Genomic DNA, 21611 nt, shown 5'->3' with positions numbered 1-21611 from the left:
AATAAATAAAATTTGACACAAATAAGTAGCAGCCATTAATTTATTAATGCTAATAACTAATCTGTTTTCATTTTTAGTCGAATAAACAAACAGATTTTAAATTGATTTATGTCCATAGTAAATCGCGCTTAGAACATTTCAAATTCAGGCGTTGAACTAATAATAACAGAATCGATCTGAATAGACAAAACAAGAAGTTAATTTATGCAGAAAGTGAATAGGTATGTACATATTTGTAAATGCTTAGACTTGAAAACAAGCGTTGAAAATAATAAATAAATGAAATAATTTTAATTAAACAGCAAATTGCAACAATTTGCATACTGATATATGTATGTATGTATACAAATATCGGCATCATAGTGACTTGGGTTTTACAAACGCAAAAGATTTAATTAGATCTGTGGAATTTCGGGTTCATAAAACAATTTTATGACTGCATTTTTTCACTTAATTAAGTACTGGAACCAATTTAACGGAACACAAACAATCGTAGATTAACTCTTAAGTTCAACCACATATCATACATACCTTCACACAAACATATTTGCTTATTGTGAAAAATATGCAGATACAAGTATGTAAATGTGTATTGATAGAAGCGGGAATAAATAAAATAAGAAAATTTAAAACAAAGTGAGTATCTTCCAATGATAATGACGTCTAGACTACTACTAAAGCCAATAATTCATTAATTATTGAAATATTCTTGCATCAATGGTAATGATAAACTTGATTTGTCTTAAATGCATGTACTAGATATTATGATTATTCTGTTTATTAAAAATATTTGAAATTATATATTTATTATGACTGAAAGAGGTCTCCAGTTTAGAAAATATCCAAATATTATATTTAATAAATTCAAATATGCGGTGGCTAATTTTTGGACTAAATCGCATTTAGGCTTATGGGTTTTTATACTACCACAACATGTTGCATAGGGCACAATAGTTTTGTTGACATAACGGTTGTTTGTAACACTTTAAACTAACCGAGTTAGATATTGAGTTATATATACCAAATCGATCAGGACGACGAGACGAGTTCGAGATCTCTTATTGATTCTTGGTACAAGTGTTCTTGACACCATAAGAAAGTTAATAGATGGGTGAAATCAGATCATTGCCACGCCCACAAAATGGCGTTAACCAAAGAGCTATAAAGTGTTATAAATAACCAAAAAATAAAATCATAACAGTACAGAGGATTGCACTAGAGAGATGCAATGGGAAAAATCGACTTACATGGATTCAAACACCAATAAAGATATTGGAATAAAACTTTACACAAATACTGCATTGAAGATGTAGCATTGCTCATCTAAAAATTTGAGAAATTGGATCTCACGGTCTGTGGTTTATTATACTCTCGCAACAAAGTTTCTAAAGAGTAAAAATTGAGATATCTTAATGAAATTTGGTACACGTGTTCCTTTGGCACCAAGGGGGTTAAGGGGCACCCCTAGTGTATTGTCCTAAAAAAAAAGATGATTTTTGGGAATTTTTATTAAAAAAAAATACTTTATCAATTATTTCAAAATTTTAAGAATATATTTATACATGTTTCAAGAATATACAGTGAAATTTTTGGAGAAAAAAATTAAATATTTTTTAAGTTATAGTCGATCTCCAACGGCGCGAAAAAAAGGTCCTTCACTGCTGCAGTGATTCGAACGTTGATAGACCTATACACTGTCTATATGATGATCTAGACAGAAACTTGGTAAAAAAGTTTAAAGCGCGCTGGAAGAATATACCGGGATACAAAACCGCAAAGAAGTACACGAAATTTTTATTGGCGCTCGATAGAGGCAAATGTAGGAATATGGTCGGCATACTCACTGTTCACTGCCTTGTGGCGGCGCACGCCTACAAGATGGGGCTGATAGATCGTGAAGACTGCAGGAAATGTCAAGAGCAAGGCACCAGAGAAACTATGGAGCACCTCTTCTGTGAATGCCCTGCATTATCAAGACAACGGCTTCAGCATTTGGGGGCTGCATTTTACGTTAATCTGGAAGAGATTTCGTTGGTAAAGCCACAAAGCCTTTTGAAATTCGCAACAAGCGCTGGTATCCTAAAGGATGACTACTCCTCATTAACCAAGTGACGGCACTCCATCTGGTTTCACAAAGGACCAAAACTGGTCTATGTGTGGCGATGTAGCCTGACAGAGTAACCTAACCTAACCTATATAGTCCAAAAATGGAAGAAATCGGATTATAACCACGCCCACCTCCCATAAAAAGTTTATGTTGAAAATGACTAAAAATGCTTTAATTCAGTAAGGAAAACCAACAGAAACCTTAAATTTCATTATAAGGAAGGTACAGAAGAGTTGCACTCAAAATGGTATACAAAATTTTAAATGGGCGTGGTTCCGCCCACTTATGGGTCAAAAGTCATATCTCCGAAACTACTCGACCAATTTCAATGAAATTCGGTTTGTGATATTTTCCTTTCATCTGAATAATATGTTGTGAAAATAGGTCAAATCGGTTCACAACCACGCCTACTTCCTTTATACCAGAACTTTGAAGACGATCTGAATCGAATATATAAAGTATTGTATATATTTATTGTACCCTTCCTTACTTGTTTTTTTTTTTTTTTACTTCCCCTAGCTCCCTTTTACCTGATATACGGATTTTTAAACCTCCGGTGGACTTTATACCGTTTATGTATATCGTGAAAATATCTTAATGAACTGAAGTGAATGTATTATTCTAAAATATACATACATCGATTGCTAAATTTGAGTATTTAATTACTGACTGAGTTATCACTTTAAGTATCCACTTCCGCCATTCCAACCTTACAGGAACAGCTATACCCCGGTCAGAAAGACCTTTTAGTAAAGCAAAACATTAAACATTTATTGATTCTTATTCTCATTGAACAAGAGCCTTCAAAAAAACTGACCAACCCTAATGTCTTATTATTGCATATTTAATTATTTCCTTTACTTTTGAGTATCTCAGTCAAGAAGTAGCAGTCTTCATTTGCAGTTCGAACGCACAAGTTTTGTTAGCGCCGCAATCGAATTTCTCAATCTTATCCGAGCATCTCATTTTTGTCCATAAGTGGAGATCCTTAGAACTTTTAGCGCTTTGAAGGGAAATTGATTTTTTTCGAATCACGCTTACTGTTAAAATATAAACACAAATGTCTGGTTATAGCGAAACGCTGTGAACTCTGCGTGCTAATGCCAGAAATGCCAGGGTCAATGTTTCGTAATTTTCCTAAAAACCGAAATGCATTTGCCTCATAAAGAATTGAAAATGAGATTATTTGCATTGCCGTCATTTCATAAGTTACGCATTTGACCGTTAGTGTGAACCCCAATATCGCAATTCACAACCTGTTTCACAGTGCTGGTGACATTTTCACTTGAGTCATGCACATGCTGTCTTAATTGAACTCATAATGTGACGTTGCAAATAACGTGCATTTGATAACAACATCAGCGCTGCGGCTACTGTGCCGGAGGTTATTAAACTGGATCGAAATTTTAAGTTCCGCCATGCGTATGTAACTACCAAACCGACTACCGAATAATGAGGCGGCCGCACGTGAGTAATGGTTACGCGTTGCAGTCTCATGCGGCTATTGCACCCAGTGTGTAATTTGTTTCTGTTTGTTTTTCATTCGCCACGTAATTATCAGTTTAATGTTATGCATTAAAGATTTCAACGCATTCGTCGAAATTTGCAAAACCGGTTACATTTAATTGATGCCTAAGCAATTTTGGAATTTTTTTTGGGTGCAAATTAATTATTGTACAATATAACTCGGCCATTAGGTTCGATTTTATGGTGAGCTTTTAATTAAACTCAATACCGATATAATGCGTTTGTATGTAGTAAATTGCAACAATAAGTACAACAAGAAATAACCGTGGTATTATGCCCATTTGTATTGGTTACTCAAAATTGGTATTTTGATTTTTACGAGTGTTCGTTTCACAAATGAAATGGTTTGTCAAAATATATCGATTGGGCATTATCTTAGCGGTGATATTTTGCTTTAAACGACCATTAAATCGGTTGTTTACAACTCATTCTGACATAGAAAACCCAACCAGTTCTAAATATTACATACGAGTACTTCAATTGACGTTGGCAGCTACTTAATATGCAATTTTGTCACACAAATTTCGGAGAAAATATTTTGGAAATATGTATTATTTAAATTTTTTTCTCGAAAATACGTTGCTTATCAACTTACTCATTGCTGACTCATCCATCGATGTTTACTAAAAACATCAATTCTGCAATTCTTTCCTTAATTTAAAACATAGCGAAAAACATTGCACAAAATACAAAGAGCAGATATATTTGAGTTTAAGACTCAACATTGTCATTGGTAAAATTAATTCCGATAACGTAGAATTGCTCGTCGTGGGAATTGTGGGAATCCTCCTAAATGAACACTGTTACAATAACAGACGTTCAAAGCTTCAAATATGTTCTACTTGCAAATAGTTCTAAGAACCCTCTCCTTATGGTCTCCCGATTCCGTTAAAATATTCGCCACTCAACCCCTTTCCCGAGCCTCCAATTGGACAAGGTCGACGACGATACCTAGGATGCCTTCCACCAAGCAGGATCATTACAAACAAGTAAGGAAGAGTTAAGTTCGGGTGTAACCGAACATTAGATACTCTCGCATTTTATTTATGTATTTTATTAAGTAAGTTATTTATGTCTTCGGCATAAAGTCCACCAAAATATCGAAAATCGTTATCAATTATATATATATGGGGGCTGGGTAATTCCTGAACCGATTTCAACTATTTTTGCCAGCCGGCTACATTATGAGCAATATTTTACGTGCACTTAATTTTGCTAATATATATGCATATTCACCAAGTTTGAAAATCCGTATATTAGCTATATGGTGGTACAGGAAGTTTTGACCCGATTTTGCCACGTTTTTGTACAGAGACACACTGGTAGATGGAACGGAGATTGGCGGAGCCACGCCCATTTCAAATATTGTATTCCAATTTGAGTGTGTCCCTTCAGTACTATGTTAACCACTGAAATTTAAGGTTTCTGGCGTTTCTCCTTACTGAATTAAAGCATTTTTAGTAGTCTTCAGGGTGCCAAGGAATATGTGTACCAAGTGTGTGTCATTAAGATATGTCAATTTTTACTCAAGTTACCGTTTGCACGGACAGACAGACAGACAGACGGACAGACTCCGGATTTCAATTTTACTCGTCACCCTGATCATACACATATATGTACATATATACTATATAACTCCATATCTAGTTTTTTTTATATCTGGGGACACAAACAACTGTTATGTGAACAAAACTATTAGAATCTGTGCAACATGTTGCGAGAGTATAAAAATATAATAGTCATAACACATTGTTTATTATTATTAATTTTGGGTCTGTTGGTTTTAAAAATGTGTATATTGCGAATACAATTTTCTAGGTTGTTTAAAATTAGTATTGGATCCCGAAACGCAAGTGTAATGGAAATAACTTCAATATATCAGCTACTTTGTTGTGTTATAACTTATGTAAATACTGCATTCGACAAAGATTAAAACTATTTCTAAGACATTTTTCTAGATTGCCAAAGTCTTGTAGAAAAATCTTTAACTTGGAAGTCGATGATAAATATGCCCTAATTGATTATAAACTCTCTTATTACGAAAATATGCAAGAAATAAATATTAACATTCTCTATAATAGTACTCCCGAATCTCCTATCTGGTCCTCACAAAGGCATTAACACAAATATATTACATATTTCTTCGTTTCATCATTTTCAAGAACCAAGCATAAATGCAATCCTATTTAAAAAGTGTTAAAGTACGAACAGATTTTGCGCGATTGAAACCTTCACTTAGTTTTTGAGGGGTTAGTTGGGTTTGAGAGGCTGAAAACAAGGGTATTTTTGGAATTTTATTTTTAATATATGCAATAATATATTTAATTTAAACAACTCAGCATATCAACGATACAAATTTGAACTGTATATTGTGAAATTTGTATAGTATTTATAACTTCCGAAAACTCAGCCGTTGGCACCTCATCTCCCATGACGTGTCCAAAAAAAGGACATAATTATTGGTTCATCTGAAAACAATAAACCAAAAATATTTCGACAGTACATAGATTAATGAACGAAGGAATAAATGTATATATTGCCTCGAAAAAAATTAAAAAATATCCTTCGTCCATTAACTATATAATGTTAAATATGTGTGCAAAATTTTAACAAAATCGGTTCATAACTTTTTGAGAATGGTGTCCACCGATTTGAAAAATTGAGTTTTGAAATAAACATGTATAAAGATTTACATTCATACTGACGTGGCCTGATGGGAGGAACTTCCAAAGAGTATGTCTCTTAAAATATTATTCGGATTGATTTGATATTTTTGGATACTATTTTAAACATCTTGTACTATTTAATAATATTTAAAAATTTGAAGCTCACTTAACCCCTTAATAGAAATCATCCTTATTATTCCCAAAAAAATTAAAATTAAAAAACTGGAATATATCTCGTTTAAGTCACATGATAGGTCATTGAGAATATTATTTTGTGATTTGAAGAATGTGGTGGTGACAAACAAATAAATTAATTAATTAAAATTGAAAAATTTATCTTAATTTTATTCAAATTAGTAGCGCCAGTTCGACGAATTTATTTGAGTGCAGTTTTACGATTTGCGCTAAAAGCCGAATTTGCATTTTAAAATCGAGAATTTATTATATGCTAAATCGATTTCAGACGTAATTACTCTTCTTTGCAATTTTAATTGTCTCCATTAATTAAATTATTTCATTACTAATTGCGCGTCAATGTAAAAATGTAATATTTTAATTACACAGGGTAGGTTGAAAAAATAATAGAAAGGGCGCTGACATTATGGGCAGTTGGGAGGGAATTTCACGTTTCATATTTCAAATTAATTAATTTTATGATTATTCATGCACTTAAATCGAGAATATTATCGGCATGATTTTAATGGGTACGTAATAAAGTTCTACGTGACTCTGTCTAAAAGTAATGATTTTCAGTTTTATTTTTCATTTTTTATTTTTTATTTTAAATCAAAGTCATTAGTTTCGTGCTCATATTGAATGATCGTTGTGCAACCAGCGTATAATTTAGCGAAAGCTTGCGATGCAATTAGAATGTTTGGTCAGATTTTCAGATGAGTGCGTTAGAACACTGTATTGGTGGGTTGGAATTTATGGTAGGCGAGTGGCTGGAATGCTTGTCAAACAACCGGATGTTGGAACTTTAGAAATGTTTTTAACGACTGTGTTAGATGCAATTTGTGAATTTGTAGCAACCTTCATTTGTAAAATGTTGAAATAGTCGTGAAATATCATACGGTATGTTCGTACCCATCCCTCAGATTGAAACTGAATTGATCATGGCAAATGCACCACAGACAGCTCATTGATATCTTTGGTATCTTGATGAAATAAAGGGTGCCAATATCGGCACAAAATAGATGAGATGGATGAGGTAGAGTAAAAAAATACAAAGTTAGTGTTGAGTTTGAAATAAAAAATGGAGTAATTCATCGATTTATCACCCTTGTTTCGACAAAAGTAAAATACCAAAGAACATTGAACTCCTCATTATATTGGATAAAAAAGCATATCGATAGGTATAAGAGGAAGATTTTTGACTACTAAGTCGCTCTTGACTTGAGTTCGGCTCTCGACGAACAAAAGTAACAGTATTAAATTCAGGGTCAGTCGAATTGAGGTCGGCGATCTTTGGAGTGGAGAAACTACTGGAGGAATTCGATGGACTCGACAAAATATATTTATGATGAACACACACAAGGGTCTTATCAAATGCTTTGGAACGTTAATAATACATTTGCGTACTCTGAAAAAAAACTAGTAAAACCAAAGTATTCTGCATTTGCCACAAATACTTTTTGCATTAGAAACGTGCCCAAATACTTTGAGTATTTGTTTCGAAAGTGCGAGCACTGTTGAAGTAAATGCATCAAGTATTTAAATTAACAGTGGAACACTTTTGATCGAAATGCGGGGCACTGTTGTAGCAAATACTTATACATTTATGTTAACAGTAGAAGTATTTGAGATTAACAGTAATTGCTCTTGATTCAAATGTAATCGTATTTGTTTTATTGTTGTGTTTAACACCCCCTCCCCCCATTTCAAAAAGTTTCATTTCAGAAGCGTTCATTTTAATATTGTTAGTCTTAATTTGAGCCTTCGTTAAAGGATTACTTAAACTTTTGACGTGAGATGGATCATAAGCAAATAATTGTTTTCTATAGTTAAACGCTTCCAAAGAAAAATATTTCTTCTGATATATGAAATAATCTAGAACTTTTTGAATATTATATCGAGCGACTCCTAAAAATATGAAAAATATGTCGTGCATTAAATCACAAGCCCTATTGTCTGTGACATGAAAATAAGATAGGCTGTTCCAAATAGAATTTTCTTTGACCGAATTTAGTTCTTTGCTACAACATTTCAATTCCTTTGAATAACTATCTTTATTACGTACACTTTGCGAATCTTCGAGTAATTTGTTTGTCCTGGGTACGTAATACACCGATTCTTGTTCTTTAGAAAACAGTTTGACAATCTGTTCGGCAACAGTTTTCATGGTGATCGGGGTCATTTTAATATCACGTATTAAGTAATTATCCACAATAATGCGAACTATTGCAGATTGGTCACTTTCTTGGAGGCAACCACAGTTTTCGTACTTCTTTATTATGTCGTTACCTGCTACTGTTTCTTTTAAAACCTCTTCGACGTTGGGTTCGTTGTTTGGGGATGTTGAAGGTGTGCTTGCAGAGCTCAGCCAGTTTCGAATGGATGAAAAGTTTGTTATAGTTCTATCACCACTGCAGCACTTGAGCATATCGAACTGGAAAGACATTAATATAAATAATTTATAAGCGTGTTATAAATGTGTGCGAAACCCTCAATGTGAAAATTGAAACGGAAGTTACGCCGAATTTTTAAAATGATTTGCTTACATTATTTTCAAAACGCCATTTTTGCGTTTTTTTAATTTTGTCCGCAATTAGTTTTCTGGCATTAAAAATTTCGTCAATGTCGTGGGAATGGATCATCTGCAAAATTGCTACACTCTTTAAACCACATCTATTGAACTGTATCAATGCATTTGACGGCAAATCCCACGAACACAATAAATTAATTAACTGTTCATCACTATCCAAAATTACTACGGACTCATTGGCGACATTTTTCGTTGTAGGGGACTCATCTCCCAACGGACATTGCTCGGCAAATTACGACAGCTCAGTTGATAGTATGTGTGTAAACTAAAATGCACAAAAATTATTTTTGAACACATATTTTTGTTGAAATAAATGTGTATATAAACCATAACATACCTGCAGAGTAGACTTTTCGCAAATGTCGTCTTTTATATAAAAAAAAATCTGTGGAAGTCCCTTTTAAACAGCCTCCGTAAGCAGCGGGCGATGCGGCAGGCACACTAATGCAAATGCAAACTATGTAAGCTCCTTTTCGGCAGCTTCACTAAACGCGAAATGTCTTGAAGTAATCACTTTCACTTAAATTAATACTTTCAGCACATATATTTACCTATAAAACCCAAATTAAAGTATTTGCGCACGCAACACGTGTTTCTGTTAGAATGATCGATGGAAAAATGTAAGCGTCAACTTCTCTGTCATCGTATGGTGAAACAGTAAAATTAAATGCGAAATGGTTGTGACAAATACTTTTACATTTAAAAAACTGTAATCAAAGAAAATTAAATACGAAACCTTTAAAACAACTATTTTTATATTAGATTTTAATAAGATGATTTTTAAAAGCACAGCCGCTTTTGATTCAAAAGTGCCGCATTTAAAAAAAGTATTTGAATCAAGAGCAAAGTATTTCCGTCAAGAGTTTTGCTGTTGAAACAAATACTTTTGTTTTACTGTACTTTAACTGCAAAAAGTATTTGATTTAACTGCGGGTTTTTTTTTCAGTGTACATAATATTATACAAGTATATACGTAGTCTATAAGGATTTTGATATATCGATTTTGTATGTATACCGATAGTGAATGGACAGAAGCTTTCGAGGGCGTGTTTGAGCAATTCTTTTGAATCGTACAGTCCGGAACTGGCACCAAGTGATTATTACCTGTTACTGAATATGGTAAATGTGTTTTTTCTGAAAAATTCAGCTCAAGAAAAAAATCGACTATGAAATTATCTTCAAAATCTCAAAAAGTTGTCGTAAAAAACGATGCATAACTCTGTAAAACACTCTGTTGTGATTGAAACATAAGTAAAAAGTGCATTCTCTTTTCTTTCTTTTTACTAGACCTATATCCTACTATGTTGTCAAGTAATTGACTTGGTTTTTGCAATAATTATTATCCCATTTTATGACTGGTCAGTCTCCATATGTAAGAGTATTTTGTACTGTCACAATCAAAATTTTTACATGGTTTGAAATGATTAGGTCCTCTGCATATTTATTGGGGAGTATCCGTGATTAAAATTCAATTTCGTGAAATATTTACATTGAATATATTACAGGACGTGATCACGTCTATGTCAACGTCTGGAGAATACGGCAGGTGGGGTAAGATCTCCCATTTCAGCGTCTCCAAATATTTTTTGACCACCTTTGCGACGTGAGGTCGAGCATTGTCATGCTGGAGATTGACTTCATCGTGTCTTTCCTCGTACTGTGGCCGTTTTTATTTTAGTGCTCGACTCAAACGCATCAATTGCGTTCGGTATCTATCTCCTGTGATGGTTTGCCGTCGACGTGGATGCATGTCCAGGCTTTCCCCATGAATTTCTTCGCTAAGAATTATTATAGTGGACCCATTTTTCGTCGCCAGTTACAATGCGATGTAATAATCCCTTTCGGTTGTGCCTTTGAAGCAGCTGTTCACATGCAAAGAAGCGCCCTTCGACATCTCTTGGTTTCAAGTCGTAAGGAACCAAGATTCCTTGTTTCTGAATCATCCCCATGGCTTTGAGGCGTTTTGATACGGCTTGTTGAGTCACTTGCAACGATTCGGCCAATTCCTCTGGGTTTGAAACGCATCTTGGTCGAGTAATGCTTCCAATTCAGCATCTTCAAAAATCTTCTCCTTTTCACCACTATGCCGGTCTTCGACTTCATAATCACCATTCTTAAAACGTTGAAACCATTCGCGACATGCTCTTTCACTTAGGACAGCCTCACCGTACGTATCCGAAAGCATTCGATGAGCCCCAACCGCATTTTTTTTTTTAATTAAAAAAGAAAAGCAAAATTTCCCGCAAATGTCGAGAATTCGGCTCAAAAAGTAATATTTTCAGTTGAGAATAAGTTTGGGATGCAAACAGATCTCTACAAATATTTTGTTGGGTTAATGTTGACACAAATGTCCAATATCGATATAAAACGAGTTAATCGATTTAATCGACCAGTGCTGGACCCTAGAGAAATCTATTGGAAAACGGCAGAAACAAAGTTGTAGACCTATACGTACTTACAATGATGAAGAAATATTTCGGACAGACGTTTACGACTGTTTAAAATTAAAAAAAGGAAACAAATTGATCTAAAACTTCAGTCCATTAATTTTTATGAAATAATTGAATTATTACTCATAAGACTGCATTGGTTTAAAGAGGTTTACTGTTGAAATATTGTATGTGCCCAGTTGAATATCTAAAATATATAATATGAAATAAGTTTATGAAAGAATCTTAATTCTTTTAACAATATTTACGTCACACCCAGGGATGCTGAACGGCACTCCAACAAAAAAAAGTACAACGTTAAAAGTGATTGCGCCATTGTGTTGTTTAGTTAAGTACATATTAGCGAATAAAATTATTTAATCTGAAGCTTTTAAATCTAAATTTTGCTCGGTCTCGTTTTTGGTGTTTTTGAATGCGACATTCCAATACTTATTCAGTTACGTCATTCTGCGTCAGAACTGAAGTCTCTGATTAGAATCGCATAAGTGCGAAAACATGTAATGTAAATAAAGGCTCTGCACATCACTCGTATATCACATCCAACTTGATAATTATGTACAATTTGTACTTTGTTTTGATCTCTAGTATATTCACTGGCAATTTATGTTTAAGTGTTCTAATTAATATGCTAATTGTGGTAAAGATTTTTGCGAATATTAAAACACATTTATTTATTTACTTGCTGTTTTCGGTCGAGGTTTTAATTAATTCCTTAAACAATGTTTGAATGTGAAATCGATTCAGCTCGTCTGATATACGAGTGTGTTGGCGCCAGTGAGTTGGTTAAGTTGGCATTTATGGAGATTAATTTCACAACATTTCATTATTAATTTCGTATGTGTGTGTGTATTTATGTATGTATGTCTATATTTGCTCAAAAGTTACAGCAAATGCAAATTTTGTTTGAAATTTATTGTTCTTCTTCTTTGTTAAACACATCGTAAATTTGACAAATGTTATTGATGATAGCAATTGAAATCAAGTTGGAGTTTCTTTTCACCGAAGAGCGGTACAGTGGTTCATTTTTGGTTTTGCTACTGTTAAACCAATAAAAATAAAAATAATAAAATGATGGAGAAATAAAGGAAAATATTCACTGTAGTCACGAAGTTTCCTAGACTTGGTAATGTTTTAGAATAGTATTTCGAAAAAGATTTTTATTTTATGAAGTTATAAGCTAGCCACACCAGAATGCCTAGGATCATGGAACATCTTCATGATTATGTTATCTGTACTCCAATACTGTGGGTGATTTGATTATTCATGGTTGTCACAGAACGTATATTTGGTGTTTTCATTGACAACTTTTTCTCCAAGAAATCCTGTAACAAATACCCTTTAGTTTCACTTTTAAAATAACGGGTGATCCAAGTAGATGTACTTTTTTCAATAGCCTTTTTTTTGACGGATCACCCGTTAGTTGTGTCAAGCTAATCGGCAACATAATCGGTCCATTCCTGGCTCAAGGGGTATGTAAACAAGCAAATTTGCTGCATTTGGAACGAAGAGAATTCAAGAGCTGCTATTTCATCCAGAAAAAAACAACGATTTGGTGTGGTTTTTGGACTGATGGAATCTCATCGGCCCATATTTCTTCAAAAATGATGCCGGTGAGAACGTAACCGTCGATGGCGATCGTTATCACGCTATGATAACCGGCTTTTCGATGCCTGAAATCGAAGCTCATGATCTCGGCGACATTTGATCTCAACAAGACGGCGCCACTTCCCACACATCGCATCAATCAATGGATTTATTGCGAGAACACTACATTGATATCACACCATTAGAGTTTTTTCTGTAGGTATACGTAAAATCTAAAACCTGTGCGGGCAATCTCGTTTCCATTCATTCACCAGTTACCAGTCGAAATACTTGAACGAGTCATCGAAAATTGGACCCAACGGATGGACCATCTGAGACATTTGAAAGAAGAAAAAAATTCCAAAAAATGTTCTTTCGAATGATAATAAACATTTCACATTAAATTTAAATTTTCCGTGTTTTTTATTTTAAAGGTAATTAAAATTTGGTTTGAAGGATCGCACTATGAAAGGGCATATATTCATGATGTAATTTTTTTAGGGAAGAAACTACTCGACCAATTTCAATGAAATTCGGTTCATAATATCTTACTACCTTCCCAATGATATGTTATGAAAATGGTCGAAATCGCTTCACACCCACGCTTACTTCCCATATACCAGAACTTTGAAGTCGATCTGAATCGTTTACTTGACAAGACTCTATATATCGAATATGCGGACCTCAGTGCTTCTAACAAAAATATAGGTAAGTCTCTCCGATATTTTGAAAGAACTCAGAGGGAATATGCTTCTTCTAATAATATGTCTCCGTGCCAAAAATGAATGAAATCGGGTCATAACTTCATCTATCTCCCATATGTATGACGAATATGTGAGTCAAATTGTTTGTTATATTAATAAAATTAAATAAACAAACTGCGAGAGTATAAAACTTAGCCCTTCCTTACTTGTTAAGAATGATTTTCTTCTGAAAAATGGCACCCCTGACTGTATATAAAGGCGAGTCAGTTTTGCTTACACTTGATCCGACTCTTGTGGGAATGGAGGATTGTTGAATATCTTTGTTCTTAGTAACATTCATCAATAGTACCACACATTTAACAAAAGTTAACGTTCCATTAAATTGATAACTAATTTTTTATGAACTCTTTAGACGAATACGAACATCGATCGTGAATTATTCATGAGGGAGCGGATCACTTAGAAACACTTCTATCTTCAAATATCTCAAGTATTATAGTTCACTGCTGTGAAAAAAACAATCAAACTAAATAGGGTAAATCAACAGAATTCGCACTAAACTCTTGAGATATCAATCAACTTTCAAAACTTCAGTTCAATCATTCTGCGCCCATATACGAGTATATCACGTTGCGGCTGGTACGATTCCATGTTTGAAGTGCCTTTGAAGTTGCTTTGAAAAACATGAAGAGCTTATGCCATATAAGGTGAAGACAATACAAATAATTGGGTGCACGATAATCGGGAATATTGACGTCATAGAATTTTAATGCGTAGCCACACTTCAAGTTTTCACAATAAAGTGGTTAGTGTTCTTTGTTAGTGGCATAAATAAAATTTTAGAATGTAGAATTTGGTTCTTAATGTTTTCTGACATTTTTATGACTTACTTTTAACTAATAGACAATAGCATTGTTTTATCTTCAAATGAGCTGCATATCTACATTATTTAAGCTGCCGAGAACAAAACCAGAATGAACCATAAAGTTAGTTCAATCAATCTACGTATACATTTCAAAAAGAAAGCAACAAAGATTTACAGATCTTTAACCACCAAATCGCTCAAACATACGAATTTTCTTGTTAATGCAAATATGTTTGGGGCATGAAGCACTCAACAGCAATTTGTCTGTTGAATGAAGATCATTTGTCACTTATTTGGTTTATTATACAATAAAACATCTTCGGTCTCTCGAGCATAATTTGAATAAATATTTCATCTGGCGCCAAAGTATGGTTTTCGGACAAAATGAAACCGGAGGGCGAAAGTAATGTTCGGTAGGAGCACGTCTCTTGTCGCGATAACAATTTATGTTATTAACTGTGACACAAAGAAATGTCTCGCAAAGGAAATAAGAAAAACAATAATAATACTAAATGATGGGAGCAAAGCTAATGGTAAACAAAAACAAAAATCAACCAAAACTAGCTAATTGATTATTCATAATCGAACTGAAACGAACTGATTGGACATGCCCCCCTACTCAACAAATTTAAAAGTATTAGGGATGAATAGTATTATATTTAAGATGATTTGAAATGAAATAAAACTAATCTAGATGAATGTGTGATATTTTAGAATTTGAATTTTTCGTTATTGAAACAAGTTCTTATGTATATAACCCAATAAACAGAACATTAGGCTTTCGACTAGAAATATTTTAGATATCTATCCTGTTTCTCTAATCCGTAAACTTACTGTTACAGAACTACTCGAGAAATATGAGTGAAACATAGCCATTTCAAATTAAACAGACGTTCTTAAAAAAACAAGTAAGGAAAGGCTAAGTTCGGGTGTCACCGAACATTTAATAATCACGCAATTTATATATTTAAATTTATTAATAAATTATTAAAATTTTTACTCTCATATTAGTCATATATATGGTATAAAGTCCATTGAAAGTTGAAAACCCTAACATTAAGTATATGGGAGATAAATGAAGTTATGACCCGATTTCATTCCTTGTTGGCAAGGAGACATATTATTAGAAGAAATATATTCCCTCAAAATTTCTTCAAAATATCTGAGAGACTTACCTATGTATATTTAACTTAAGTAAAAAAGTTGATAGAAGTACTGAGGTCCTTATATTCGATATATAGGGTCTTGAAAACTTATGGACCGATTTCGATGATTTTTAAAAAGGCGTTGCCACTCTTTAAATACAGTAGTTTTGCAAAGTTCTGTTCCGATATCTTCACTAGTACTAACTTTATATGTATATTGTAAAGTAAACTATTCAGATCCACTTCAAAGTTTTGGTATATGGGAAGTAGGCGTGGTTGTGAACCGATTTGGACTATTTTCACAACATATCATTGGGAAGCTAGGAAGATATTATAAACCGAATTTCATTGAAATTGGTCGAGTAGTTTCGGAGATATGGTTTTTGGCCCATAAGTGGGCGGAACCAAGCCCATTTAAAATTTTATATACCATTTTGAGTGCAGCACTTCTGTACCATCTTTATAATGAAATAATATTCTCTTAGCAACTTTGTTGCGAGAGTATCAAAAGATATAGGAATACAGAACAAAATTATTTTCGTACTTGCATTTACGGCGTGATCTTTTCAGGAAGCAATGCTGCCATCCATAAATATACATTTAAGGGTATTTAAGTCCATTCGTAGAAATTGTCATAACCAACGTCGCCAATTCTTATACATATTGCAAAATCCTTTTAAAATCCTAAAAGTTGCTTTATATAATAATATTGTACATTGAAGATGATATGTTAAGGATAGATAATACATATTATTTTTAAAGCACAGGAAGCTTTTTTCTTTTATATGAAATCCAAAATAAACAGAAATTACGGTTCAGTTGTCCAGGCATTTTTCGCCTATATAACATATAGATAGTAACAGATAGTTTCATCTTATTTAGAACCTCATTTCTTGTTGAAATTTTTGGAGTGTCTATTTTCAATTCTAACATAGCTAAGGTTACTAAATTCAAACATATTGGGTCGTTCACTAAGTAATTTCGTTTATAGAGCAATTTAAACACGATTTTTTAATCGTGTAAAACATTTTATGAAATTATATATTCTCCATTCTGATCCAGTAACTTTTGTCATCTTTGGGTCAAGAGATTTATTTCCACGTTCATGCAATTTTTGTCCTTATAGGCAAATACTGGTCCAAGTAGTTTTTTATGTTCTGATTTTAGGTGAAGGTTCTCCCATTAAAATTATTGGCAGTGTCCGCAACAAGTAATAGTCCGAAGGTGCCAAGTCTGTTGAATATGGTGTCGAAAACGCTGTTTTCGATCTTCCATCTTCAACAAGGCGCCAAAAAATAGTGTGAAGTTGGCTGCGAAAATCTTTCAATTAGATCAGCTGTTGTCATCAAACGAAATTAGTAGACTTTACTCCTATGACGTTAATATGTCGTTAATAGATTTAGATATATCATATACTCTAATTTGTGTCTCATCTGATCATATTTTATACAATGCGCTTGTTAAACTTAAGTGCGATACTTTGTTGTTGGTTGGTTAAATGGGGTCGTAATCAATCAAAGTAGCACTAAAATTTAGTTCTTTTAACACCAGTTTTTTGTAGTTTTAAAGCTTCAGTTTAAATTTTTGTATTGATTGGAGTTAGGGGATTAATTTACACTTTGTTTGTGTGCATTCCAGAAAAATTAACAAATTTTTACAGCCGGCTTCACGAAACAAATTTAAGTGAAAAATAATTAATATCAGTTTTACCATTTGACTTAATTTTTTTATGTAAATGATCACGCTTTGCCATTTAAATATTATTTAAATACTGTCATATGTAACCATGGTTATTTTTGTTTACTATTTTGACAAAGAAATACAATTTATTTGTTTACATAAATCAGCTGTTATTCTTACTAATATCCCTGCCTGGTAATTTTTTGGATGCCAAATGTCAATAATGGTGAAACGCAGGAAACTTGAGTGCAAAGTTAAATAAAAATAAAAATTAAAATTAAATGGAACTTAATTTTCAATTAAAAAATTTCGTGAAACCGGCTGTTAGTGTGCTACTTTATATATATATATATATTATAATTTATTATATAATCAAAGAGTCATCCGATCTTTTACTTTAACTATCAAATTATCAAAGCTGAGTTATCAAAATTTCTCAAAATTTAGTTAAGATGTATTCTTGTACAGATAATTCAACCAAATTAATCTCTGTCTATTAACAAATAACGGTTATGAATATTTAGTTTTATATTATTAAATCTATTAATTTAGTTTCATTTTTAAAATATGCTGCTAAAATGATGAACATAATAATAAAATAAAACTTGGGAAGTGTTTATAACAATTTTAAATTTTTATGAACTACCTTGAAATTTATTAGCCAAAAATGTTGAGCCGCCTTAATATACGGGTCCAAAAAAATGGAAGAAAAATGAAAAGTATAGCGCAGAAATAAGATGGGCAAACGTCATTTTGTGCGAAAGGAATTGGGAACTGGGAATTCCCATTTCAAATTCCAATTTGCACAAACAAAAGAATGGTCAAAACAGAAACACCAATAGAAAGGTAAATAACAACAATCAACTGAGCAGCGATAGAAACATAAATAGCCGCGGGCAGCGAAATGCTAATTACTTTCTTTCTGCTCTATCAATAATATTTTTTATTTAATCGTTGTTGTTTCGCTAAGGTTTGTTGACTTGCAGTGTTGTTGTTTTAGTTAAATTTATGTTTTGTTTTGTTCACAGCGTCGTTGAATAATGATGAGATAAAGTGGAATTTTATGCCCTTTTTAGGTGTTGGGCGCTTGCTACCGCTAATAAATAGTGTGTCGCTGTTGTTGTTTTTGTATTTCTGGAGCATAACTCAGCGAACCGGATGCGCGCATCTTATGGAATGCTGTCAAAATGAAATGTGGCTACTGTGAGTTAGCCTTAACACTGAATATTTTGCTAATGGAAATTTGAATATTTTTATGAATTTCTTTAGCACACATACACACACAAATACATATTCATGTATGTACATACATATGTTTGTTTGTTTTTGCTATAAATCTGCATTATTCATGCGCGCATTTAAATTTGTTCGTATTCTAAAACGCCCCTTCTACAGCGCCATTGGCGTCGCGTTCGGGAGAGTGCGCGTCGTGTTTTGCATTTCCATGCCAGCTACTGGTTCTACGCCTTGTTTCTTTCGATGACTTTTTTCTAATGTATTTTATTTCGATTTTTTATATGTGAGAATTAATGATTTCGCTGCAAATCGCTTATGTATGTATGTGCATGTTTGCGTCACACCGATTGCCAAATAAATTAGAAAAATGGAAATTTATTTGTCATTCTTGCGCCGTAATTAGGCATTGTGTGGAGAGAAAGGTGGCGCAATGGGCGTTGCGGCGCCGCGTTAGAAGGCATTCTGGCGTTTGCGATGAAGTTTGCATGTATGCGTGTCGCTTATTTGGTATTGTCTCATCTACTAACCACTTGTATGTGTGTATGTCTGCCTGCATGTACTCGTAGGTATGTTTGTATGTAAGTGGAACAATTACGCCTTTGCATTTTGTGTTTAAGATAATTTATAGCGTATTTTTATTGCTTTTGTCTTAACGATGCCTATCGTCTAATACATATTTTATTATTATTATTTAGTATCTTGGGCATTTAATTTGATCTGTCGTCGAACGATTTAATGAGGTCCATGCTCTTTTGCACATAAAAATGTGCATTTCATGAGTTGCTTATTATTGCTTATCGAAATTGCGCGTGTTTTCAATTCAGTATTGAACACTCTGACAGATTCGATCATGAAGTTTTACATTGTAAAAATATCTAAAGAGTTGTATACTATATTCTTATTGTGCTGAATATGTACTTGGCAATGTGAAAAATTTTGAGCGTTTTCATAAGAAGGCATCACTGGAGTTGAATGCATATATACTACATGCATCGATTTTATTTTATAGTTAGACCTATGCTCCAAAAGAGTCGCATGACAGTTTCATAGCTGTCGGAAAAATTGTTTCGTTATATATTGTATTTTGAGTAATATAACTTTTAAAATTATAAAAAAATAGATATAGAGGATTTGCGTGTTTTCATGTTGGAAAAAATGTTGCTTATACACAAAATGATTTGCTAAGCCTGCACATACAATATGATCAGAGAAGACTATAAACGCAATCTAAAATATCGGAATATATCAAAACGGTAAAGGTAAATAGTTTTATATTATAAACATTCTAAATTTTTTTCAAAATACCAAATTTGATAAACAATTTTACATATTGATTCATACAACTGTACAACATTCGGCTGGGTTTTGGTCCAAACTAATTTTTTCCGTGAGATTGAGACATAAGTAAAGATGGTGTATTGTCGAGGTTAGCCTTCAAAATCGAAATATTTGGTTTCGAAGTTCGAAAAAAGGGTTATTAAAAAAAAATTATTAATTACAGGATCTAGTTACTAAAGAATCCAAAAAAGAATTATGATACAAATCTTCCTCTAATGAAATGGTGAATACAATTTTTGACTCAAAGTATATAAGCAATATTAACAAGTAAGGAAAGGCTAAGTTCGGGTGCAACCGAACATTCCATACTCTATACACTATATACACAAATTGACCCATATATTCGGCATAAAGTCCAATTGAAAAACGAAAATCATCATATATAGTATATAAGGGCTGAGATAATTCCTGAATCGATTAATTTTCACCATCAACATACGTTATATCCAAGATTATATGCTCATATTAACCGATTTATAAGATATTTTTGAAAAACCTATAATTAGGTATTTGGAAGCTAGTGGAAATTATGACCCGATTTTGACCATTTTTAGTACAGAGACACACTATTAGAAGGAAAAGATTCCACCTGAATTAAATTCAAATATCTGAGAGATTTACCGAAATTTTCGTTAAAAAGTTACCCTTTGGCACTAGTTGTTCATGTTCATGCTCAAATACAGTATTTGTGCAAAGTTTTATTCAGCTATCTTCATTGGTTCCTAAGTGAAAGAATCAGATGGAATTCAAAATTGATTTATATGGAAAGTAGGCGTGGTTTTGAAGCGATTTCACCCATGTTTCATGTCATCAGAGTGTCAGGAAAATATTACATACCGAATTTCATTGAAATCGGTCAAGTAGTTTCTGAGATATGGTTTTTGACCCAAAAAAAAATTACATCCAAATATACCTAATGTGAAATTTTACTTTTATAGCTTTATTTATGGTTTAGTTATGACACTTTATAGGTTTTTGATGTTCGCCATTTTGTGGGCGAGGCAGTGGTGCGACCCAAGGAACGTGTATTCCAAGTTTCATTAAGATATCTTAATTTTTTCTCAAGTTATCGCTTGCACGGACGGACGGACAGACAGACATCCGAATTTTAAATCAACTCTTCCACCTGATCACTTTGATATACATAAATACAGTATCCGGCACAATTATGTAGACTCTATGAATGTAAACAACAAAATGATTATATCTGTTTAGCAATTTATCGCTTTTATTGTTTTTCTATTTTGCTTATAGGTATATTGCATTAAAAAATTAAATTTATATATAGTACATTTAAACTATTTGGCAAAACATGCGATCATCTGAAAAAGTACGACAAAACGACAAAAGTATGGATACCTCTATGTATTATATTGTTAGGTTATAAATATATTGGGATGACTAGAATATCGGTCGAGCTTATCATTTAAATATTGCTATAAATGCTTAATAAGATTTAAGTCATACCATTATTATTTGGTAGCTTATGGTATCTATCAAAAGTATGTGCATTTTTTGGTTGCTGAACTCTTGGAAGAAATATTC

The 21611-nt window shown here is 33.0% G+C and overlaps 1 long non-coding RNA gene across 1 annotated transcript in view; it reads left to right on the top strand.

Moving 5' to 3' along the window:
* The window catches only part of LOC128921321 (uncharacterized), a 45998-nt gene that overhangs the window by 719 nt on the left and 23668 nt on the right, over window positions 1–21611 (top strand). The gene's annotated exons all lie outside the window — the stretch shown is intronic.

This window comes from Zeugodacus cucurbitae, chromosome 4 (assembly GCF_028554725.1).
Source record: "Zeugodacus cucurbitae isolate PBARC_wt_2022May chromosome 4, idZeuCucr1.2, whole genome shotgun sequence".
Classification (NCBI taxonomy): Eukaryota; Metazoa; Arthropoda; class Insecta; order Diptera; family Tephritidae; genus Zeugodacus; species Zeugodacus cucurbitae.
The sequence above is the reverse complement of the archived record's forward strand: the minus strand, read 5'-3'. Positions and strand labels throughout refer to the sequence as shown.